The following is a 25,182-nucleotide window of genomic DNA, read 5'->3' as shown; positions in this document are numbered from 1 at the left end:
CATTAACCCAAGGATTTGTCTGGTATCCCTTTTCTTTCCATGACTCACTGGACTGGACTGGCCTATTCATTAAGGATCTCTAACATGCTAAAATATTTTTGGAATAATTTCATTTAAAGAAAAAAAAAAAAAAAAAAGGTTGCTAAGAGGAAACCAATTCTGTGACAACTAGATTAGAGAGATCTTGTCTTTAACTGCAAATATCACTTTATTATATTTGCATGTAAATAGGAGCCAGATAACTGTGACAGATGAGGAGAACACTTCAAAGTCATTTGCTTTCTGGAAAAATAGATCAGCAGGGCTTGGAGGTCTCCTAACTTGAGGTGTATCACATTCAGTGTTGATAAAACTGATCTTTGCAGATTTATATCCTCTGAAAGTTACCCTGAGACAGGGCTGGATCTCTGCAAGGCCTCTTGCTGATCACTGTTAAATTGTAGTATGGGGTTATTAAATGGAACAGGGAAATGAGACCTGACAACTGTGTAGGGCCACAAAAAACGCTTATAGGACTGACAGAATGGATTTATTTACTTCAGAAATCAATGAGTTTGTAAAGAAACTTGGAATATCACCTTCTTCACCAGATATTTGTGGTTGGACACTCAATCTTCCTCCTCTTGGGCACGAATACTTATTTCTACTTATGTATTACATGACTGCTCAAGTCCTGATCATCTGCTGCAGTGAGGGAGGGCTTTGGAGCAGTAGATTTCATTTCTGAATTGTTCTCCAGGCCCCTCAGGAATGGCAAGGCCAGGCTGTGCTGGCTCTGGCGGTGTTGGGCTGACTGAGGCTCTGTTTTGTGCTCCCACAGGTCTGGCTGGAGGCTCAAACACCTCTCACCTGTAAATCAGGGTGTGTCTTCTGTAAATCTTCCAGAGCTGTGTCACGTTTTTTGGGCTCCCAGTGTCACAAGCAATGGAACACCACTGGGACAGCTCATACCCAAATCAAAAAGCTCTGACAGGAACTGTCTGACCAGAATGTTTCCAAGAGTTTTAGTGTGTTGAAGAGAGCTGTTTTCCTGGTGACCCTGATATTCTCCAGAGTGAAATATGAGCTATAAAGTGACTTCAGTCTTCCTGAAAATTCAAAAAGTATGAAAAAGTTAGTGGCAAATATGTACATAGTACAAAACAAGTTTGGAACCAGATCCACCCAAATAAAATTTTGGTTTTTGTTGGTTTTTTTTTAAATGTATGGTAACACTAAATGTAAGAAAGAAGTAAGCCTGGACCCAAAACACTCAAATACCTTAACCAAAGCATTTACCATCCTTCCAGGGCAGAGATGAAATCAAGAGAATGTTTTAAATGTGTACTGAATCACAATTTGTTTGGATTTCATTTAGCTTAAACCAGCCATTAAATTTTCTTGAGATTGATTTTGAAATTATTTCAGTGTGTCAATAATTATCCAATTTTATGCAAGTTTCATTTGAATTTAACCTTTTTTTTTCCTGTGTATGTGCCCACAGTATGTATACATTCATGCTTTGTATTTGTTGCCCATGACTGCATAGGTTTGTGACCTCAAATTTAGAAGACCTGGGTGTTGTTGTTTGTTCTCCCACTGTGTGGCTTTACAAGTTTTTGCCTTCTCCATCCCTTCTTGCACTGGCATATGGATGCCATAACTTTAGGGGAAAGATCACTTTCCTTTTCATGTATAGTTTCATTGTGTGTAGCATATTGATGGAGATGGTGACTTTTGGCACCACCAAATTCCAGAGGTGAATTATTTAAGGGAGAGTTACACTGCAGACTTATGCTAATGCTTAGCAAACATAAATCTGTTTGCAAGTGCTGTGGTTTAAAAAACACTTGTATGGTTTTAGCTGATGTCTAAGCCCAGGCAGACTACAGACACATTTGTGAACATTCCCTGAGCCTGGCATTTGGTCAGTTAAACCACCAAAAGGCAGAATTTAGTTGTTGCAGTGGAATGGACTCTTCACCAGGTTTCCTGGCCCTGTGCACCCCTGGGTCCCCTCATCCCCTCTCAGCGCTGCAGAGACCATCAGGGCTGGTTGTCCATTACCCACCACAGGTCTCAGGCTGTGCACCTGGTGCCACCTTGGCCCTTCTGATGTCACCAGGCAATACAGGGACATATTTGTCAAAATTCCATGCAAATCTGTGTCGACTGGAGAGAGGAGCTTCCTGCCCTGCAGTTTGCCAGGTTGTCAATATGGGGAAGCAGCAGAGATGTTCCAAATGGTTTCACACTAAAAGGAAGTGGCAGACTTTGTGTTTGGCACCTTGTGCTGGATGTTTCTTTGCTGGGCAGGGCCTCTCCCTGTGGATGGGAAGGGTGAGCTGCCTTTGGGCCATGATGGCTTTGATTAAAATTGGCAATTCTGGATCCCCCGCTGGCCCCAAGGCAGCTTGGTGAGATGTGACTGTGACAGCCTGAGTGCAGAAGCCTGTCATCTCCCATTTCCAGCCTGTTCTAGTGGCAATGCACGCCTTGCCAAAAGTAGCACTTACAGTAAAATACCCTCTTGTCCTGGAACCTTTGCATTAATTAAACAAAAATAGATCAAGCTAAACCCAAGGTTTTCCTTTGTCGATGAAACCACAATTTACGTGGCAAATATCTTCTGTTTACAGAAAATAGGGGCTTCTGGCTAATCCCACCCTGAGAACTGCAGCCACAGGCTGTGCTGGAGCCCTGAAACCAGACTGAGCTCTCCCAGGACAGCACTGCCCCACGCCACCACATCCCCTCCCTTCCTGCCTCCCTCCTGGCAGGTTTAACTGCAAAGTTTGGTCTCATTGGAAAAGTACAATGAATATGTAATAACAGGGCAATTTACCAGAGCAGTTCTGAACAGCTGAAAGCAGATTTGTACCAGCACGTTGATGAGTTGCTGGAGACTTGCAGAATCTTGTATTTCTGATGGACCCTGGCGAGGTGAGCTTGGTTGGATGATATTATTCCTGCTGAGTTTTACACCTTTACACCTTCTCTTCATTACTCACATTTCCTCTCCAAGAAAATCCGCAAGTTCCAAGAATTTGTACCTTGGCCCATCTGAAATTTCTAGCATTTGAGATGAATTATCCAAGAAATTCAGACTAAGGAGGGCAGAGGACACAGACATACAAAGATGAGAGAAAAGGTACTTGGCAGTTTTGATTCTGTTTGTGGAGCCCAGGCTACATGAAAACAGAGATAAACCAAAAAGTAGAGGGTAATTAGAGATATCAGCAAAATGAAAGATACAGATAGCACTGGCTCTTTAGAACCCTCAAATAAATTTCTCAGTGTATAGAAGTACTGGAGTGGAAATGGCAGGCACAGCAGACAGTTCACTGCGAGTTCTTATTTGCAGACTGGAGCCCATTGTGGGAAAAGAGAGGATTTCAGAAGTCAGAAGGATGGGGGAATCTTCAGTGAAAGCAGGGAAAGGCCACAGGGCTTAGGGAATTCTAGTTAAGAGTGAGGAGTGAAAGAGCAGATGGAAATGCAGGTCAGCTCTCAGGTATGGGAAGAGGCCAGGGTTCTCTCACACATGGAGTGCTTGTTCCTAACCTGCATTGATCTCAGGAGTTTCCTTCTTTGAACTGCTCAGACTGGATCTGGCTGAAGGAAGTTTTGTGAAGCTCTTTCTGTGCAAATCAGTTGAAAAATCAAAGTTTTTACAGGTATTTTAGTACTCCAAGAGCTAAAGAATCATCTGATAGAAAACATGGAAGTTTTCAGTCTTTATTAACACTTAGACCAGCACCTAAATCCACTCTGAAACACAAATACCCTGCTCAGGGAGAACAGACACGTCCCATGCAGCTGGAACACAGCCAAAGATCTACAGAAACCTTGAGATGTGGGGTAAAGCAAGGAGTGGGAACGCAAAACTGCAGGTTCTGTTGGACAGCTTTTGCCAAAGTAATGTGTGCATATTGAAGGGTGGGGGTTTTTCCTTGCAGTTTCCTGAACCTCCTATTTTTAAAGCTCTTCCTGCTGCTCCTCAGGATTTCTGTCAGTGCAGATACCTGAGTTTCCCATGAGCTGAGGTGTGCAGGAGCATGCTGGGTTGAGCCCCAGGGCAGGGAAGGCTCCCTGGGCTGGGTGACAGGCTGGGGCTCAGCTCTGCACTGCAGCTGGGCCAGTCCCTTCCAGCAGGGCCCTTTGAGCATCGTCCCTCCTGCTGTGCAGGACCTCTGCCTTCCCCTGCCTGCCTCAGCTGCTCAGCAGATCCAAGTTCAGCTGCCTCTGACTTGTGGGGTGGGAGAGCAGGAAAAGCATTATAGCACAGCTCTGGGAGCTCATGGCATGGTGGTACCTCTGAGCAGAGCAATGGTCTCCAGATGTCACAGACAGCTTTGAAAATCCCAACCTCTGTGATGCTGGAATTGCAAGTAATAAAATAATTTTCATTCAAGTCTTCCTCTCCACCCTCCATTTACCCCTTTAACCACCTTAGTGTGCTGAAACCTTGGGTCAAGCTGTTTGGAGCAGATTTTGTGTTGTGGAGGTCATTTTGTGTTCAGGATGCCTGATGTAATGGGATCCCTGATTCCCAGTGGTGTCACTAGGGAGAGGAAATAATCACAGTAAGTAACCTGTGCTTTCTGATATCATAGATTTGATTTTGGATCGTAGTTAACTTTGTCTTTCTCATCAATAATGTTAACATATAATAATAATAACAACAACAATAACAACAACAACAACAACAACAATAATAATAATAATAATAATAATAATAATGATAATAAGTCTCTCAGCTGATGGGTAGAATTTGGATAAGTAAAAAATCAAAGGTCTGAAAGCTGACACAATTTTTTTTTGCAGTGAACTTCTTTAACCTTTGAAAAAAGAGATCATTACTTTTCTAAAAATTATTTTCCATTTTTACTCAGTTCACTTCCTGGTTATTCCTGGGAACCAGAAGCAGGAAGCACCATAAATCATGCAAAAAAGCCTGTTCTGGCCAGTTTCCTAGCCCAGCTTTGCTGATCATTGAGTTTTGGATCATTTGAATAAGCTTCATGTAAGTAGCCAGGCTAATGTACTTCTTCAAGCCATTTGCAAGCCCCAAGTCCCAAGAAGCCAACACATTGCTTAGTCTAGGCAGCCTGAACTCTGCCCTTTCATGCCCAGCTTTCTTTCACATATAAAATACAGTTTTAGGGCTGCTTTGGTGTTTTGGATGAACTTGGTGCTAATGTGACTTTCGGTTTTACAGCCAAGTATAATATAAGCAGGCGTCGAGCAACCTCCCTTCACACTGCTTTGCTAATACATCCTAATCCTGTCTGCTGATATCTTGTGCAGCCCAGAGACTCAATTAATCCTGAGCAGAGTTTACTGGTTGGGCTAAACCACCATAAAACCTCTGCAGAGCTTTCCTAGGCTTAGCTTGAAGTTAACAAGTTGTTCCCTATGCAACAGAGCAAAGCAGATTTGAACCCCTGCTGGTGAGAAGTTACTTGGGAGCAGGTTTTGAAATTCATCCCCTCCTCACCCAGTGGTGGCACAAGGCTCTGTGACGGGCACCGTGGGGTGGCAGTGACCTGGGAGCACGATGCTCAGCTCCAGCTGGAATCCCCAGGAAAGGTGGCAGGGTGTGAGTGTTCTCTGAGGCTCAGGTCCCCCCTGGTCCGGGAGGAATGGGGTGTTTGATGGGGGCAGCACAGCCCCCGCTGACAAAGGGCTCTGCTGCCTGTCACACCTTGACTTGTTGAGCGTGAACACAGCCGGGGATCACAAAGCTGTCATCACAAAGCATTAGCATGAGAAAAGGAGCGCTCCTCTGTTTTGGCATGTCACACCCCGGTGACAGGGAGCACAAATACAGTCAGGCACACACAACAGTGCAAGTCACTGTCGGCTTTGACAATGTTGGGCACCAAGGCTGTCACTCCTTTGACACGGCCCCTCCCTCCCCCTACCCACGCTGCCATTCGCAACAGCAGCTCGCCCACTGCTTTTATTTCTGCACAATGTGTCAATAATTACTTGTCAGGCCTCTGCTTATAGACCTGGGATGGTGAATAAACGCTTATTATGCCTGAAAAATGTTGCAAGCTTTACCATAAATCTTGTGTTGCAAATGCACACAATAGGGGCTATTGGCACAGAGGCGAACACACATTAACATGTAAAGTCATGCTGCCCAGAATGGAGTTTGACAAACTAACTTGCACCAAAGGAGTTTGTTGACCTTTTCTTCGCCTTCCTGGCAACCAGACTGGGCTGGTGTGTGTTAAAAATCCAGATGAATGGGAGATGACAAGAGATATAAACATCTTCCTGTTCGGGCGGCTGGAGTGAGGATGCTCTCCATCTGAGAGCACTTCAGGGATGGTGCTCTCGGATATCAGCCTTCAGATCGACACCAGCCAAGCAAGTGTGCAAAAGCTAAAGTTGACTAGATCTGATTTCAGCAACCCATTGGGCTCTGCCCGTGCCTGCTGACCCAGCAGAGGCCCTGGCTGATACATTATTTTGACCTGGCAGCTGCTCGTGGCTGGCCCCTGCAAACTGCGTCTCCCCAGCTGCTTCAGCTCTTTGGGTTCCAGGCTGTGCTCTGGAGCTCTGGCTTTGAGGAGCTGAATGAATGGCACTGAAGGTGCTTATGTCAAAGGTGCAGGTGTCATGCACTGAGCTTGGGATAAGAATGTTGAAAAGGAGCTTTACAGAAGTAATAATTAGGGCTTGCATTTAAATACCTGACTGAAGCCTCATAGCCAAAATTCTTATAAGCACTGAAGGATTTACTCAGTGCCTTTAGGAGAGACAGGTGAACTTCTCACTATGTTTCTGCCTGTAGGTGATCTAAACTGCTTACTGCAGATTTTCATTGTTTTCCACTGATTTGGTTTTATTTGTATGGTTTCTAATGGTTTTCTTTATCTATTTCATCTTTGAATTTTTTTGTTTAGTTTATGCCCATTTCTTCCTGCAGTAAGTGATTGAAGTTATCCCATGCTTGTTTAACCTTTTAATATTTTCACTATTCTTCCCCTCATAGTTTTTTTTCCCATCTTTTAATATCTACTTTACTTACTTGTTTATTTAGTTTTGCAATGAGACTTCAGTTTTGGTTCCATTTCATTAACCATTTATCCATAACCTTTCAGTCCTGGACTTCCTATCTGGATCTAATGATTCAAATGCTAGGAAAACAATATTTTTAAAGAACTCCTGCTTCAACCACATTGCTATTAAAAAAATACGAACACATTTCTTTTGGCTATATCCCTTACAACAGACAGCTTCTTTTAAGGAAACAAGAATTTGTTTTGCTGTTAATAAAACCTGAAGTGTGGAATGTACTTGACCTAAACCCTTTTAGCAACCCTCTGGCAGCCAGAGTTTGCACTGTGTATGTAACCCAGTGATGTACATGCCTGTTGTGGAGCACAGATGAAGGTGTAAAACCCCCTGCACCAGCTGCAATAAAAATCACACCAGGTTTTATATGCACATCTGTATCTGTAGAACTTTCAGTTTACTTTGTAAGGTCAGTGTGATGGTGAAATAATCTCTGGAAGAAACCCATTGCCTGGATTTATTCCATCCGACTTGAGTTTTGTTTCCACAGCAGTTTAAGCCAGTCTTGGTCTGTCTATCTGTCTGTCTGTCCCCCTGCCCCATCCTTCCACAGACACTGATGCACCCACAGCTCTGGGCACTCTCCCCCCTTGCAGCAGGGGAGCTGTTTCTGGAGCTAAGCTGGCAGCAAACCATTGCCTTGTTGTTTTTTGTTGTTGTTTTTTCTTTCTGAGCTCTGCAGAATCTAACAAAGGTGAAGGTCATAATAGGACCCTGTAACACAGAGAAGGTGGCTGGGTTTGAGAGCCCAGCAAGCCCCTTCTTGCTTTAGAAAGAACGGACTTAGAAAACCTGTTCTGTTTTGCAGGAAGAAAGTTCTCTTAAAATACTGATAAAGAAGGCTGTACAGGCTGAGTACTATAATGATTAACTTTTTCCTTTACTCCAATGTACAGGTGTCACTTTGGTCTTCAAATCAATGAATGAGGTATAAAAATTACTAAATCCATCTGTGCTATCTCATAACCTTGTTTTTAGAGTATTAGGATGGCTTTGTTCATATTTACATGAGTGTTGGGCATCTCTCCTCTGTGACAGGAAAACTTTCATCCTGTTTCTCTGCACTCCAATAAGCCTCTGTTTTTTTTCTGTCACCACTGTGTCCAGTTTCAGACTTCATGGCAACCTGAAAAAATCTGAATAGGTGAATTCATTGTTCAGAGGTGGATATGGCATCCTTTCCTTCCATCACAGAGGAGCATTGGCACAATTTCACTGAGTTTTGTTTTCAGCATTAAGGACAGGGAGGGAACAGGGTTTGATTTAACTGTAATTGCAGGAGAAACTTTTAGAGGCAGAACTTAATGAGGAGCACTGGCAATTGGCCTGAAAGATAAAACCAAGCCCTTCTCTAAAATAAATAAATAGGCACACAGATTTTTCTCTAATACAAGTGGGCAGGAATTTAGTCTCACATGCAGAAGTTTCCAACTGAATGGCCTCCAAATCTTGGGCTCTGCAGATGTTATATCCCTGCCAGAGGTATTATGATGTTGACAATTTAAAATGGGAAGCTTTCATTCCCTACCTTTTTTCCATGTGGCTACTTCCAAAGTTCATCTGGTACCATTAGGGAAATTAAAAGAAGCACAGAGCCAGTCACTTTTTTTTGTTGTTGTTTTTGCTTTTTTTTTTTTTTATAATCCTACATTTTCTGACTTTTGAGTTGATTGCAGGTTTGTTTCAGGGCTGTGTTTTGTAACAGAAAACCTATGGTTAGAGTTCTGCAAACAGAGCCTGTGCTACACTACTGACATCTGCTAACAGAGCCACGACGGGCAGAGATGGGCTGGTTTGTGATTTTTGGCCAGTTCAGCTTTTCCAACAAGAGTCACTGGTGTAAGAGTAGTTGTACTGACAAAACTCCCAGATTGTAATTTTGTCACTGCTTCTATGACATGACCTTTCCCACCCAAAATAAACATGGCACAAAAAGCTAAATAGTTGCCTAATAGCCACTGTCTCCTGTGCAGGCTCCGGAGATTTTCATGTGAATCTGTGGCTGGAAAACAGGCACGGGACTGCTGCTCAAGTCTCTGTGTTTAGTGACGTGTTTTGTTTATGGCCCCATTAAAAGTCTTTTAAACCATTAAACTCGAGCTGAATCTTGGCATTTTCTTTGCCTACAAGCCTCCTGAGATCCCCCACTATGCAGTTTGTAAGGGTCTCTAGGGAAACCCAGGGGCTAATCCTCTGCTTTGCTTAACCTCAAAGATTATCAAAAGAGGGACAGCGGAAAGGAAAATCTGTCCCTGGAGTTAATCTGACCTAAGGCCTATGTGCAGCCCTTCAGAAAAATTCTCTGATGGTTTTGGTGTTAAAAATCTGCTTTTGAAATAGAACTTAAACATGTAGTCATTTGTTTTGGCCTGGCTTCAGTTTTTTAAATCTCTGTAATGTATATTTTTAAAGGAGTTTCTCGTTTTTTTCTTAAAAATTACAGCTACTGAACTAAAGGGTTTTATGTTCAAATAAGAGATGCTTTTTTCCTAGGTCATCTCAGTGTAGCTATAAATTATCACCTGGTCACTAGACCTGGCCTTCCAGATGTGAGGCTAACATTCCTTAATGGAAGAGACTGAGATGGAGCAAAAGAAAATCTATTGAGAGAGTCTCAATAACAATATTTATCTCTGCAGAGACAGACAATTCATTTTTGCAATGCTGAAGTGAAATGCTTCCTTGGGATACTGAATGGTGTGGAAGAAGTCTTCCTCTGAAACCTTTTAGTAGCTGTTGGGGACTCCCAGTCATCAAAGACAGGAGGAGATGGTTTGGTTGGGGACAGTGATTTGAGGGATAATCTGGTGATTGTCACGTGTCTGGTTTCACTCACTGCAGAATTCTGATTTGCAGGGATTTGTTCATCTCTGCTGCTGCCCCAGCTTTAGGACAGTCTGCCCATTTTGAAATGCCAGATCCATTGCCAGAGTGGAGTTTCTGTGTGCCACCACGGTGAGGGTTTTGGTTGAGATAATTTGGAAGGTGCCTGAGGACAGCAGTAACCTCACACCAAAGTGTGCAACTGCCTCCCCATAAATTCAGGAACTCCTTTGGGATGTGGGGGTCAGGCATCCATTGCACAGACCTCAGGACTCCTGGCCTTGTGTGCTCCCAGGAAGTGGTCAGGAATTTCTGTATGAATTAAAGCAGATGATGAATTGCAGGATGCAGAGGAACAAACCCCTCTGCTGATTTTTCACAAGCGTTGCCATGAGTCAGCGGCACATGACAGTGTCCTTCAAGGTTACATCTGCAGGAGAGGACAACAAGGAGCACTGGGCTGAGCACGAGAGCACACTTTCAGCAAATTCCCTGCCCTTATCTTGGATTGTTTATGGCTCCTCTGGGAGGATTATGACCTTCTATCTCCTTTCCACGGAGGGTGGATTTTGCTATGAAAACATCTTTTTCCTACATAAGTGTCATAGTCAGTTGGAGTCAATTTTATAAACCTTACTTCTCAAAATGCAGTACCAGCAGACTTTTGTTTTTCACTTATGATGGTGACAAATCCAATAACTATGGAGTGCATTAACCTCTCTGCTGCTGCAATCTTCTGTATTTTGATGTTTGTTTTCCGAATTTATTTGTCTGAATTGGATCTAACCACTGAGAAACTGAAAACCTCAAATTTAAGTGCAGACTTCTATAAACTACTGTTTTCCAGGCTCTTGTACTGACATACCATTGCTGCAGGGCAAATGTATGTGTGGTTACTCCAGATTATAGTTCTGTCCTTCTAATTGTTGAGGGCAAAATATATAGTTTTAACTGGTTTGTGTGTACCAAACCCAGTTCCTATGATTTCTATTAGGAGTGGGAGCTATATTTTGTTTTGGAGAAAGTTATCTACCGTCTCTCTCCCTGAAAAATAATAAATAAAATCTTTCCATTAGAATCCTTTTGCCTCAGACTCTTCCCATGCTGAACTTCCAGCATCCCTCTTTCAAGAATGGTCCTTAAATTTTGCTACAGCTTCCTACACATTCTGATACTGAAATTTGAAATGAGACACAGAAGCATCTTGCTATAATGTAGTTTCTTTCTTTCTTTCTTGGAAAATCAGTTCAGTAGGATAGAAAGAAAAAAATAGATGTAACAGGTCTCAGTTTTAGGGGAGCTTTCACCAGATTATGTTGTAGGTGAGGGAAATCTGGTCAAGGTTAAGTGGCCACAAAATAGGTAGGTGCTTGGTGCCAGGGGATGGGGACAGACATTAAATAAATGCTTAAAAAAGGTGTGGTGTCAGGCTTGGAGGGCTTATCAAAAGTGCAGCTTTGTAGCTGACTGCACTTTGCTCACATATGGTCAGCACTCTTTTTTGGGTATTTGTATCTGGGGTTTTTTGGGTATTTGTATCTGTGTGTTTTAAAGAGGATGTATGAGATTTGCAAAGAGTGGGGATGGGAAGAATTGAAAATATCTTTTCGCATGATACTGGAATTCTAAACTTTCTGATAAATAGAAGAAATCTTTAGAACTAAGACATTGTACTAGGTCTAGCTGTGATGGAGATTAGGAGCTGGTTACTTTTGCTCTAGATATGAAGTTGTCATATAAAGAACATTGACATTTTTCTCCATGTCAGAGGGAATAAGTGAAAAAGCAATTGGACTCAATTACTGCAAAGCTGCAAGTTGATTTGTGGAAGATACTAGGAAAATTAAATGATGAAAGTTGTGAAGCATCTCAAAGATGTATGCAAGGAGTATTCAAATTTCCTTTACTGTACATTTTTAGCAACAAATTAGATTGAAATCAATCAGGAGTGTTCTTGAAATATTTATCCAACTGTTGTGCAAGGGGAAGAACTTGCTGACCTTTCGAGTCTTCCTTTTCTATGATAATCTGTCTCAAAAATCAATCTCTTCTATTTTGCTTACAAGAACTCAGCTTCTAAAATCCTCACATGTGTAGAGCTGTTTTTGTGACTGTTTCCCACTTTGTTTTTCTTCTCTTCCAAGATTTGTTTGATTTTTCCTCACACTTGTGGATGTGTGTTGACTTTACGACTGGCTGGAAGTAGAATGGTGGCTTCTTATATTGAAAATATTGAGATTTCTAGAACAAATTAATCTACTTATAAAGAAAGAAAACAATATCTATTTTTTTTCAAACAATCTCCATAAAATTGGGGTAAGGCCAAACTAAAATATTCCTTTTGATATGCTTGGCATGTTTTGATGCCTATCAGAAACAACACATGGAGACACAGATGTGGAATTAAGAGGGAGGAGGAAATACTGATGTTGTTATTAGAAGGGGACGTCCACATTGTTGATTTTGAACAAATACAAGAAAGCTGCTGGTTAATGCAGTGCTGGTGTGTGTTTGGATGACAGCCCCAAGTGTGAGAGTGGGGTTTGAGCACGCAGTTGGCGTGGAGCAGCCCAAAAACCTCTGCAGGCCGTGCTGCTCTCTGTGCCAGTGCCCATCCTTTTGATGTGGCTGCCACATGTGCACAGCCTTGCCAGCACTGAATTAGGCAAACTTTTCATTAGAAAGAAAATTGTCAACCACTGCTTTTACAGGCTTCCAAGAACGAATCCTGCCCTCCACCCCACCCCCAATGCGATTGTTTGCGGGGTGGAAAACTTTCTGGACAGAAATCTGGTTTCTTGGATGTGTGAATAATGAGAACTGGGCAGATACAGAATTTGCTGCCTCGATGATAGCAGGGCTGATAGCAAAGCCAGGACCTCTTTTGACTCCTGTGATAGTTTTGGGTGCTCATTTTCTGGTGTGACAGACAGGTGTCTTGATTAACACTGCCAGTCCTCAGGTACAGCTACAGAGATGACAGGAGGAAGGGAAAATAAATCAGTTAATGAAGTTGTGTGAGTCATTGCTGGGTATCCGTGTTAGAATAAGGCTTTTTCACCCTCCTGGGAGGGTACATGACCTCATATGCCCACAGGAGACTCCGTGTTGGATTTGTTCCATTTTGTGTAATTTTGAAATTCATGAAGTTCATTGGAAGGATTAATTATGTATAAGGCATGTGTCTGCATGTTCTTTTCATCTGTGAATGTTACCCTGTGTGCAGTTATTAGGGGTCTGATTGGACTCAACATTTTGACAAGAATTCAGTGACAAAAGGGGCCCATTATTCTTTGAAGTCATGGGCCAAGGAAGAGGAATGCCAGTAACATCAGTAATGACCTCATTTAACTTGTGACAGAGTACAAGATAATCAGGAAAGGTCATTGTAATATAACTGTGGTTTATTCTATATGCAGCCCAACTCATGTTTCAGCCAGGCTATGTTGCAATTTTTATGAATGTGAAATCCTCTTATGTTGCCATGCAGGAAGGATGGACAGAACAAGACAACGACTGGAAAGATCCTTCCCCCTCTGATACACTTAAAAGTGAATTAGCAAAGAGCTAGGGACAATAAAAGATGTTTTGTCTTCTGTGAGGGTTTTTTTTTTTTTTTTTAATTAATTTTTTACTAAAGAGGCAATTTTGGCAACAGGAAAAAAACTGGTTTCCATGTTGTCTTTTCATCATAGCTACAAAACACAAAGATTTCTCTTTTCAGTCAAAACTTAAAAGCTATAGGGACAAACAGTCTGAAATTGCCAGGGGAAAGCAAAATATAGTCTGAATTAATGGAACATTTCTGTGAACCTCTAATGCAATTATCCAGCTGCTTTATGAGCAGTATGAGTATGCAATTGTCAGCTTTGGAAATCCATCTCTCTCTGCACAAGTTACACCTGAAGTAACAAAACTTTTGGGAAAGAAAATAGTGAAAACAAAACCATTTCCGTTGTGTCTTTCATACTCTTTCCTTATGTTTCATCCTCTTATGACCCTGTACACTTTAGATTTTGGAACAGATTTAGATAAAAGAACAAAAGTACTGCAAACCAGACAATTATCCTGGTATTTTTTGTCCTGGTGGGAGACAAGAATTACTGGAAGTATCTTGGAATAAAGCTGCATTCAGAGGAAACCTCTCTCCATGCAGTCCTCTGAGATTTGGGTATTTTACAAAGGGCTTGAGTCAACATCAGACTTTTCTGTTTCTAGTGTGGTTCAGGCTTTGTGCACTGACACTGGAGGTAGTTTCCATTAGATGCCCATGGGCTGTCGTTTTCTCTTCTGTTTTGCTTCCTAGCTGTGTCTTTTCAACAGTTAACTTTTATGGTTTCAGCAGCTTCCACCTGAGGTTTGCAGGCATCTCCAGTTAAAATGAGTTGTCATCCATATGGGCAGACTTCTGTTTCCTCAGATATTTTTGCAATAAAGAATATTTTGTCATCAGCACAAGAAAGGATGACATTTCCTTTGTTTAGCCCTTGTTGGGAATGTTTTGAACAGACAAAGCCCACAAGTGCCTGATTTCCAAAAACAGCTCTAGATTGTGCCATCAGCTCATTTCCCTCCTGTACAGAATTGGCTTTGTGTTTGTGTTTTAAGATGAAAATCATGTGACAGCCAAGGCTGGATGTACAGACCTTTAGGTGAGGATTCATAGTCTGAGGGTGGCAGACCTGCATCTCTGGGGAGCTGTGGTTCCTCAGAGCTGAGATCTGTCCCCATTGTGCCTCAGAGCTCAAGTAACCCTGTAAGAGATATAGAAACCCTCCCTTCATGCCCAGAACACACCACGTTTAAGACAGACAGTGAAGCAGGAGATGCACAGGATGCAAGGGCATGTTTATACCTTATACTCAGCAGACAGAGCTATTTGCACACCCACATGCTTTCCTGATTTCTTCATGGTGTTTGGAATTACGTAAGGACCAGTGACAGTAACCACCAAGTGCTCAACGTGCTCCATTGATCTCATCACCGCTGTATGAATTTCCACACAGTGGTGACTAAACTTTGTGGATCCTGCCTTGGAATGCTTTGGTTGCAGGACAAATCATGGCATGGATTTTTCAAGCTAATTCCTTCTGCTGATACCTCACAGTCTTTTCAAGAGTGTTTTGAAGAGATGTGTCTCATCCCCACTCCTAAACTGATGAGCAGGGCTACAGATTTTAGTTCCACAAGTCTGCTTGAATATCCAAACAGTTGACTCTGATTTCACAATAGCTGGATGTTTGAAAACATTCAAGTGTGTAGAAATACCGTGACACTAATTTAAATGTCTCCCAGTCAAAGCCTTGCAGTTGTTTTCTTGCAACACGTGTCTCTTACTGGAAGCCAAACAAGTGGGGCGAGTGGAAAACATGTGACTCCCTCCATTATTTACATCCCCTTCCCTTCCCCGCCGGCCAGCACACTTTGAGTATGAAACTCACTGGAGAACAGCAGCCTATAAATATTCAGAGAAATCCAGGCAGGGCAAAAATGTTGCAAAAACCTTTGACTAACAGTTCACAGACCCTGTGAGTCGGGACTAACCACCGCTGGCCAGGGACACGGGCTGGATTCAAACAAAGGCCGATTGTAATTTTGTGGTTGGACATGAATGTTTTGCACAGCACTGATTGAGGCCACTTTGAAAACTGGGCCAGGGTTGTAAAATAACCTATTTACTGCAGTGTGCATTGTATTTGAAAACACAATGAAGCCTTGTAGATTCTAGCTGGGCTTGGTAGAGACCTTGCAGCTGAAAAAAGGCTCTCCTGGCTATGAGGAGTCTTGTGGGACCTTGCTTATTTTATTTGTTGCCTGTGATTGGGTGAGGCAAAGTGAAACACACACAAAGCAAGGAATTTGGTATCTTTAGGTTCTATTTCCAAATTTTCCATTGATATTTCTCTTTGACCTTTGAACCCTTTGGCCCTTTGATTTCTTACACAAAGAAGCAGGATAAGACTGCGCTGCTCAGACAGCAAGATGACTAATGAATTAATGTTAATGAATTACTAATTGTAAAGCCTGCAGTCCATGCAAAGCCTTATGTTAGTGGTGAATGCTACAGGAGTCTCGTGAGTCTGTTGAGCATTGTCTGTACATGATGAAGTCACATCCCATTGATTCACTTTGGGGCCCCAGCTGAACCCAGGGCTGAGCTTGAGGGTTGAACTTGTGACCCATGGCACGAGCAGTGTGGTGACCTGAGGCACAGCACCAAGATCTGGGCTCTTAGAAGTCAGCAGGTGTTGGAAGCTGCAGATCTGCTTCCTGAGCTTCTCTCAGTGCTGTAAGAGCCCTTTGCTTTGTGGTGCTCCCAGAGCCTCTCTGTGGGCAGCACGGTCACACAGCCAGTGGCACCTGGAGCGAGGTGAGAACCTTGTTCTGCTCTGTTGTGCAGTCTGGGGAAACTCTGGCACCCCGAGGATAAATCCCCAGTTTAACCAAGGGGCTAAAGGCTCCTCACAGGACAGGGGTGTAACCTGCCTGCCCAGGCTCCCTCCCGTGCAATGAGGAGTACGAGGGTTTGCTTTATCACCTGAAGCTGTGATGAGTCTTTTCATTTGTTGGTTTTGTTGTTTCCTTCCTTTCTGTAACATCTTGCACAGCAGATCTGGTTAGCTGCCTGCCCTGGAAAATATGGATGGTTTGAGATGTGAAGCAAGTGTTGTCTGCAGAGCCTGAGCCTCAGCTGAGGGCTGGCTCTCCTCATCGCCCTGCTCAGGCCTGGCTGTCAGCAGAAAGCTGAGCAAGGGAGGGCTTTGGGTAGTCAGCATCTAGTAGGCCCCCTAAATCCTTCTCTAGTTATTGGGATCTGAGAGACAACCTAATGAATATGCTTCCTTTGGTTAAAGAAAAAAAAAAGTGTGGATCTTGACTGAATTCCATAACAAAAGCAAAAAATAGCAGAGGAATAGACAGGTACTGTAGATAATTCACTACAATAAATTTGCTTTCAGATGCAACTTTGGATTCCTTCTCACCTGGCTAGAACCTAGCTGCTACAAATCTACTCTGCATGATCTGCCTCCATATATTTATATGTTGTCTGTGTGACTTCCACACAGAACAAGCCATGATAGAAATCTTACATTTAATTAAAATTGATTTTAAAATTCCCTTGATCAATAATGAGTTAAAATTCATCCCGGCAGTGATGGGAACAGCAAACCTTCTGAGAAAAGCTTTCAGGCCAGTGGTTTTGGCTTTAGAGACTGGGTCTTGCCTGAAATTATCCCTTTCTTGGCTCCAGGCTCCGTGGTGCTTGGCACATTATGGTTTACCCTATAGCCCAGCTTGTCAACCACCCATATGAAAAGCTGAGACATCCAGTCTAAAGGTCTCTTTCTTTTTCTGCCTTTTTCAGTGTAGATGCTTTAAACATCAAGCTCTTTGTAGCTCTGTTGTCATCAGTTTGGTAATGCCTACTGGGCTTCAAAATTAAATGAGAATTTTGTGGAAAATGACCCAATATTTCTTCTTTGATTCCTGCACTGCAGCCTATCTAAAGTGTTTGAAGTGCTTGCTCAGATGGCAAAATGGGGTAAGTTATAAGTAAAGGGATATTTAACAGCTGAGTTTTAAAGATTGCAAAATCCCTCTGCATTTAAGTCTTATCCCCCTGCAGAAGAAAGACCCAAAGCAAATATGTATAATATAGAAGAACATGGTTTATGTAACCTTGCCTTAGAGAAATTGGAGAGATTAATAAAGACTGGCTTCAAATGACAGTAATACTCTGTTGTTCACACTCCAGGGTGCTTCCTAATTAATTGTCTCAAGCCTTTGCTGAGAGATACTTTAGCAAAAGTGCTGTGATCAAGGAAAATTAAGAGGCTGAGGTACTCACTCAGTGCTGCTTCTCTCCTGAGAGTTACTCATTTGTCCCATGCCAACATTCCCATCTCAGTGATGAGAACTTCATTCCTGATCACACAACTGGATCCCCCTGCCTGACTTCTCTTGAAGCCACATTGACCTGAGATAACAAATCGATAAATTAACACAGAAGATCTGATAGCAGGATTGGGGCACTTGTTAACTCTAGACTGGCCTTAACAGTTTAAGTCTGGGTAATTAATGTGTAAATAACATCAGTTTACACAGTTTCATAGAGAGTGAAAGCAGAGAGCTACAAAAAGTGCATTGAACAGGAATTGCAGAAAATCAGTGTCTAACAGGAAGGAAAGGAAATGTCAGCTGCACTAGAAAGGTCTGGCATGATCCTGGATCAAATGGGGATGTGTCACTATTTTATTCCCTGGTTAGGAAAAACTGGTGTATTAGTGCATTGTTAATTGGCATCTTGTGTTGGAAATATTGAGAGCTGATTTGATGTTGTTTGTTGTCCCTTATAGAAGTACAGAAATCAAAAAGATGTCATGAGGAGGAAATATTTTAGGAAGTAGAAAAACTGGCACCTCATTAAGCACTTCCTAGCACGTGGCAAAGGAGAAACAGTGCAAGGATCACTCAGTTTTAATGAACTCTATAACATGGAAAACACTGTATAAAATTAGTAAACATTGTGATAGTGGGACTCGTTTTGCCCTTTAAAAAAAAAAAATAAAATTAGGACACCTTTGTGTTAATATGACAGGTAATAATTTCTTATTGAAAAGGTTATTCTTGCAGGAGTGGGGCAGTGCCCTGGGGCTGTGGTTGTACACCTGTGGCAGGCAGGTGACATGAGCTGCAGGGCTGCCCTGGCCCTGGCTGGGTGTGCTGCCAGAGCAGGTGGCAGTACCAGGAGCAGGTTCTTGGTCTCCCAGGTTCTCCTCTCCCACCTCCAGCCAGAACTGCTCTGCCTACAAAAAAATCCCCTTTCCCATTTTTCTTATTATACCTACATGATCGCATTTCTACAGTAAAGAAACCTTACTCATTTTGCTTTTTGATGAGAAACACTTTTCACAGCTCTGCTTGGAAATAGATGTTTCATGCTTTCCAATCATGGATGTCGTGATTAGGGGTTTGTTTTATACTTGCTGCAGCCCAGTTTCTCTGAGTATCTTGGATGCATTGCAGGAAAATGCCACGCTGTTCCCCAGGTGAGACTTTTAGGCCACTGTGTGCTGTGGCACCCTGTATTTCAGTGTACTTGTTCTGTGCTTTGAGTTGAAGCTTGCCTTTCCATTCCTCCTCTCTCTCTCTTTTCCCCCATGGCCTCCTCCCAAATAACTAAAAATTTTAGAGGTAATGCATTCTGGCTATTCATATGTTATTTTATGATGTTTTGCTTGGCACTAGAAGTAGGAAGAAGTGTCTCTGAAACAACAGTAGGATGGCACATAAATGGCTTTCTTAAATTTTCCTGTTTATATTAAAAAAAATAGCAGTCTGTATTTTTTGGTTTTCTCCAGCAGTTCCTCCTAGGAGGGCATATTCTTGTGGGAAGAATGCTGCTGTCAGAAGGATAGGAAAGCATCTACTGTCATTTGATTTGATTTTCCTTTCCACTCTCCTGCTATACTATTCCACAGTGGAGCATAAGGCTGTTAGATCCTTGCTAATAATGTAGTTCCAGCCACTGTGCAAAGAAATGTCAAAATGTTAATACAGTCATCAGGAGCTCCCAGGCTGCCTCAGCTATTTGAATTGATTTCAGAGGGTTCTGATCAGAGGAACAGTTCCTTCCTTGGAGTTTAAATGTGCTTTATTTCTCATGAAGGCATTTTGGAGCCTCTGCTTTCCTCCGTGAAGTCCTAGTTGGGGGAACACTTGCCAAGTCAAACAACCCCCACTTTCCTTCCTCACCACGCACCTGATATTTGTTTCTCTATGCTCCAGCCTTGTCATTGTGCCACTGCAGTTGTTGCTCCTGGTCACAAGGGAACTGGGGACACAAAGCTGAGATAATTTAAGAGAAATGGAAGACAGGCAGATGTAATTACCCAAATTTTCATTTGAGTCAGGATGGGTATGGTAATACAAAGGTATAGAAATTGTATATATAAAATGTGTATATATATATGTTATATTAAATGCATATTTTACATAAGTAATAATAGATAATATATATTATTATATAATATACAATTAATTATAATAGTAATAGTAATAGTAATAGTAATAGTAATAGTAATAGTAATAATAATAGTAATAGTAATAATAATAATAATAATAATAATAATAATAATAATAATAATAATAATAATAATAATAATAATTTTTCAGGATAAAGAATGGCCAGCACCTGAATTTCTGAATGATGTGAGAAGCAAGACCTGATCCTACCTCTTCCTGCCACAATGGGAAGCTCAGTAAGTCCCTCTCCAGATATTTGCTGTGAGTAAGCACCACCACCTCAGGGATGGGAAATTTTGGCCTGTTTATTTAGTCATAATATTATTACCTAATGCAATTTCAAGTTTGCTCAGCAATTTAATTAAAAGATATGTTTTTTTCTATAATAATAGCAAGAATATGTATAATTTTTGCTATGGAAAAAATGTTGGTTATTTCATACATTTAATTTTATTTTGATTGGAGATGAAAATGGACAGTGCTTCCCAGAAGAAAACTTGACCCTGCACACAACTACAGTAGAGGCAATTTAGGGATTATGGTTTGTATTTTCTGATATAACTGTCTGTTGTGTGGAAAATTCAGCTTACAGAAAGCCTATAAAACTGGCCAGAGAGCATGAGAGAGAGATGTTACATTACTTTCAATCACCAAACTCTTAGTTTCAATGAAAAGCCTTGATGTTTTCCTCTTACAGTTTCTGCTTCAACCTTTCTGCTTGTGAGCCAGGTAGTCATAGTCTGTGGACTTGAAAACAGCACCAAAGCTGTGGCAAATTATTTTATTGGTGTTTCTGGTGTGGTGTATTTGGAGTGATGAAAAATGGCTTTTAAAGCTTACCTGCTTCAAAGGAAGAAATCTTAGATAATGATTGAGGGAACTGAGAGAAAGGAAAAACAGCAAAAGCTGCTGCTGCTGCTGTGCCTGATTTTCCAGTGCATCCTTTTCAGTGGATCCCTGGGACACACCTTGAGTTCTGGTACTCCCTGGAGTTCCCTTGTGGTTTCTCTTTGTCTTTTCCTCTCAGGACCCTTTTGACCATCTGTGCCTTGTGGAGAATATGAAAGCTCCTTCCTGTGTCCAAGATCAATAGCTTTAAAACCAGAGCACAAGAAGCCACTAATCATCTTTTCCACCAGGCGTGATTAATTTCTGAAGTGCTTCAGCTAGCTCCCTTTGAAGTTCCCTTTCCATTTATTTTTATTTTTTTTCAGCAAGTGTCCAAAACTCTGAGGCCCACACCCACATGTGTCCTGCAAGAGGCTGGGGCTGGCGAGGACTCCTCTGGAGTCTCTGCTGTTTGGATGTGGGTGGGCCAGAACACTTTTTGGAAAGCTCTCCCAGATCCTGGAAATGTGATTTAAAAACCAGTTGAGATGTTTCCCAAAGCACCCTGGCTTCAGTGGAAAGTGGTGCTGCTTTCCTGTCTGAATCTTGGATTGAGAAAAGAAGGAAAAAGGAGGGGGAGAGAAAAACACCCTAAGCAGCCACACTACAAGATTTAATTGAGTGTGTTTCAGTTCCTCAGCCTCACGCCAGCTGAATAAGAAAGTGACTGAGAGAAGCTACATCCCCCATCACCTCCTCTTTATGTGAGTAAATAAGACATTCCAGCAGTGCTGAGGCTGGGCCAGTGGAAAGATTTTTTTATTATTATTGTTATTATATTTTTTAAGTGTTATTTTTAAAGTTAAGTCATCTGCAAATCCACCTGGTCTCTCTTCCTGCTCCTCCCGCACGCCACAGCGACACTGAAGGGGAAACACAGAAGGGGAAACTGCATGTGATGTGTGAATGGAACTCTGAAACTGCACAAGGGCCACACTGATGTCTTTGCAAGTACCAAGAAATGGTTGTACTGCAAAGGGGTGATGTGGCATTGGCTCACCCAGAGATGGACATGCCAGCTTGTCAGTGTGGGGATGTACATGAGCCTCAACACTGCTTCCACTTGTGTTTGGCCAGAGTTTTCTAATTGATCTCTGGCACTCAAAGAGCTGGCCTTGTGTACCAGCCAAGGATGGCTGAGTTGTAGCTGACTGCTGCTCAGTTTACAAATAACTCAGTGCACCACATTTCCTTCTCTGCACAGGTACATTCCTGGTGACCAGAGTTTGGAAAGGAGTGATATTGCATGTGTGTATCAAAGATCTGTGCTGCTCTTGTAAGGCTGCCACTGAGTGCTAGGTGGGGGAGGCATCCACAACCTGTTGCCAGGAAATCCCTCTTTGAAAACAAGACTTGGCTACTATTTATTTTTAATATACTGGATTTGTTTATTTTTTTGTTCATGCATATTCAGCCATAACCACTTCTGGCTGCTACAGGAGCTATGAGGCTCTATGGAAAACTCTGTTTTCTCCACTTTTGCAGCACTAGCTAAGGATGGAACTGAAACCTAATGAGGAAGCTTGTGCTGGCAGTGTTTCTTACCCAAACGAGTCGGCTTGTGCCTTTCTGGGCATCTGTGCTCAATATGAAGCACCTGCTCATGTAAGGTATGTTCTGTAAAGATTGGAAGATGGCCCAGTTGGAAAGGAAGAATTCACACATTTAAGAAAAATTACCTGTTGAAGGCACAGTGGTGAGCAAAGCTTGTGGTTCTGCAGCTACAGGAATATCAGGGGTGGAAAAAATTCTCCACAGCAGGAACAGAGAATGTAGACAGAAAATTAAAATGTTCTGCAGTGATTACAGTAAACTTCTAACATGCAAAATAGGCAAATGGTTCCCTCTGTGGTTCTTGCAGTGTGAAATGCGTTTTCTGCTCTCTCTCAAGGGTGACCCACTTATAAGGTAGTTGAGCGATGACAGTAGACATCTTTGAGGCTAAAATGAAATAGATACAGCTGTAGATGTTCTCCTAAAGGAGAACATCACAGAAAATAACTCTGTTAGGGAATCCAAGCCTTGGTTTCAGTTAACGGTGGGTGTAATTTTTCCTGGTCTTACTGGAGATGTGTGCTTGTCAAACTGAATATAAAAATTATGCCCTATTTAAACCATTCTCCCTTGTTTCTCTCTCATCCCTCCTGTTTCTGTTCTGTATTCTAAGACTGATTTTCATCTCCCAGAATAGAATAAGATCTCTTGTCTCTGGACACTTCACATTCCAGGGTTTCATGGCTAATGCTTGTGCCCCTGGTGTCTCCTTACTTGTGGCTGGAAGTTATGAGGGAATCATGACCACTGTGATTTGGAATATACACAAAATCTATGGTTTTCATGATCTGTGACCTTGTAAGCATTAGGTAGCAGGAGACATTATTCATTAAATTATGTGATAAATAATAAAGAAATTTTTGTAATTTTTCACCTTAAAAAGGAAAATAACTACTAGTCCTTACACTGAATTTTCAGGTTCTGATCACCAACTGTGAAACACTTTCCTGAAGGCTGGTTCCCAAACTTTGTCATGAGGACTCCAAGTGAAATTCTGTCCCCAGGAAAGAAAAGGGCAAGAGTGCCAGCTCAAGGCTTGGATTGTCCCTGAGCCATCCTCTGGGTTTGTTCCTTAGGAAAGCAACTGATTCCCAAACTGTTAGTGCTGAGACCATTTGAAACCATCAGCCCCAATGGCTTTGAAGTATCTTAACTTCAAAACAGGCATGTGATTTTCTGTGCTAATTCCAAAGGGGAGAGAAAAGTCGCATCTGGGGCTGGAAACTCGCATGAAGGACCAAGTTTAGCTGCAATTCAAATACTTATGAGCGAGTTACAATCCCCTAAATCTCACCAAGCCCCCCTTGGAAAGAATGGGGCCACCCAGAGTGGGGGGATGAGAGTTTTAAGGAAAAGGCTACTTTTCCTTAAGATTATGAATCCATCCATGAATTCCCTTTCTTCTCTTTTTCCTTAACTTGTTTCCTGCACAATAGATTTTATCATTTGCTTCCCATTTACTGCCAAGGCATTCTTGCACCTGCTTCAGCAGCTCCAGGCAAGGAAGGTGGGTTACAAGTGCTTGTGCTGGAAGGTGCAGGATATTTTAAGGGTTCATTCTTTTGCTGGTGGTGCTTCACCCCTGCCTAGTCACTTTCTGGTGATTTTCCTCCCAGTCTGTGTTCCTGTGTCTCAGCCCACAGACTGCAGGTCAGTTTGTCTCATGGGTATTGAGGATCTGATTCACAGCTAAAAGCCTCTTTTCTGGCTCCTCTACATTTTGGTTTTTCCCTTGTGCAGAGGAACACGGGCACAGTGTGTAACTTTTCAGAGTGGCAGTGTTTTCCTAGTCCAACAAGCAATGAGAGGTGAAGGGTGTTATTTATTTAATATAATTAATAGTATTAAGCTGTTTCTTTTTTCTTTTTTTTTTGGGCTTTGTCTGCTTTCCTCACCCATTATAGGCTTTCCTTTCCTGGTTTTGGAGGGGTGTAAGGATGAAGCTGTAGTTTCAGTGAAATCACTAAGAGTAGAGTTTCATCACACCCACACAAATGATGGTTGGTGGTGCACTATTTCTGTACAAACATTTCAGTGAATCTGTAGCTTTTGTACTGAGCTGCATTTTCCTCCTGAATGGTTTTTAAATGATTGGTAAGAGAGGGTATGAGGTCCCTCAAATCTCACCCTATCCCCCCAGTAAAATTAATGTTGCAGTTGAACATTTTGGATATAAATATAATGCTAAAAATAGTTAAAAAATACTATGACTATAAAAATGTAAGAGGCTTTTTCTGTGGTTGTTTAGTGTCTTTATCCTGTGCCTGGGAATGCTGGTTTGGATGCTTGTGTGAAATGGCGGGGGCTTTTCCTCCTCTTTTAAAACATTTATTTCCTTCTTGTGGAGAAAGAAGCTTTGCAAAAAGAAGTGAGGCAAAGAGAGACAAAGAGCCTGTAAGGGATGGATGATGGAGTGCTGATATTGGCACATGTACAGGTCTGTGTTCTTTGTGGCTGACACAGTGCCTCGGTAATGCAGCATCTGCCTTGGCACAGGGGCTCTCTAATATCCATGGAAGTTATAAAGCACATGAAAATACATTTCTTTCTCTTTCCCCACCTTTCCCCCTTCTTTTGAAACCTCAAGGTGTTGACTGGTGGCTCGCTATAGCACTTAGTTTGTTCCCACCCATTCACACCTCTGGGTGTCTACTGTCCCCACCTCCTCTCACACTTCCCTTGCTGTAACGATGTGTTGCAGAAATAAATTGTGTTGCACAATGAGTGCGTAGAAAGAACAAGAGGGTATTTAAAAGCTGAGAAATCAGAGAACTGGTGTGGAAAGAGAGAGAGAGAGAGGGAAGTGCTTTTGGCACACTG

The 25,182-nt window shown here is 42.1% G+C and overlaps 1 long non-coding RNA gene across 1 annotated transcript in view; it reads left to right on the top strand.

Annotated features, from left to right (window-relative positions):
• LOC111938296 (uncharacterized) overlaps window positions 1-25,182 on the top strand; it is a 172,566-nt gene that overhangs the window by 52,335 nt on the left and 95,049 nt on the right. The window contains exon 5 of the long non-coding RNA XR_015277052.1: window positions 20,071-20,156. This is a non-coding gene — a long non-coding RNA (uncharacterized LOC111938296). The remainder of the gene's footprint in view (window positions 1-20,070; window positions 20,157-25,182) is intronic.

The sequence above is a fragment of the Cyanistes caeruleus genome, chromosome 16 (genome assembly GCF_971803275.1).
Source record: "Cyanistes caeruleus chromosome 16, bCyaCae1.hap1.1, whole genome shotgun sequence".
Classification (NCBI taxonomy): Eukaryota; Metazoa; Chordata; class Aves; order Passeriformes; family Paridae; genus Cyanistes; species Cyanistes caeruleus.
Note: the sequence above shows the minus strand (reverse complement) of the source record. Positions and strands in the feature narration are given on the sequence as shown.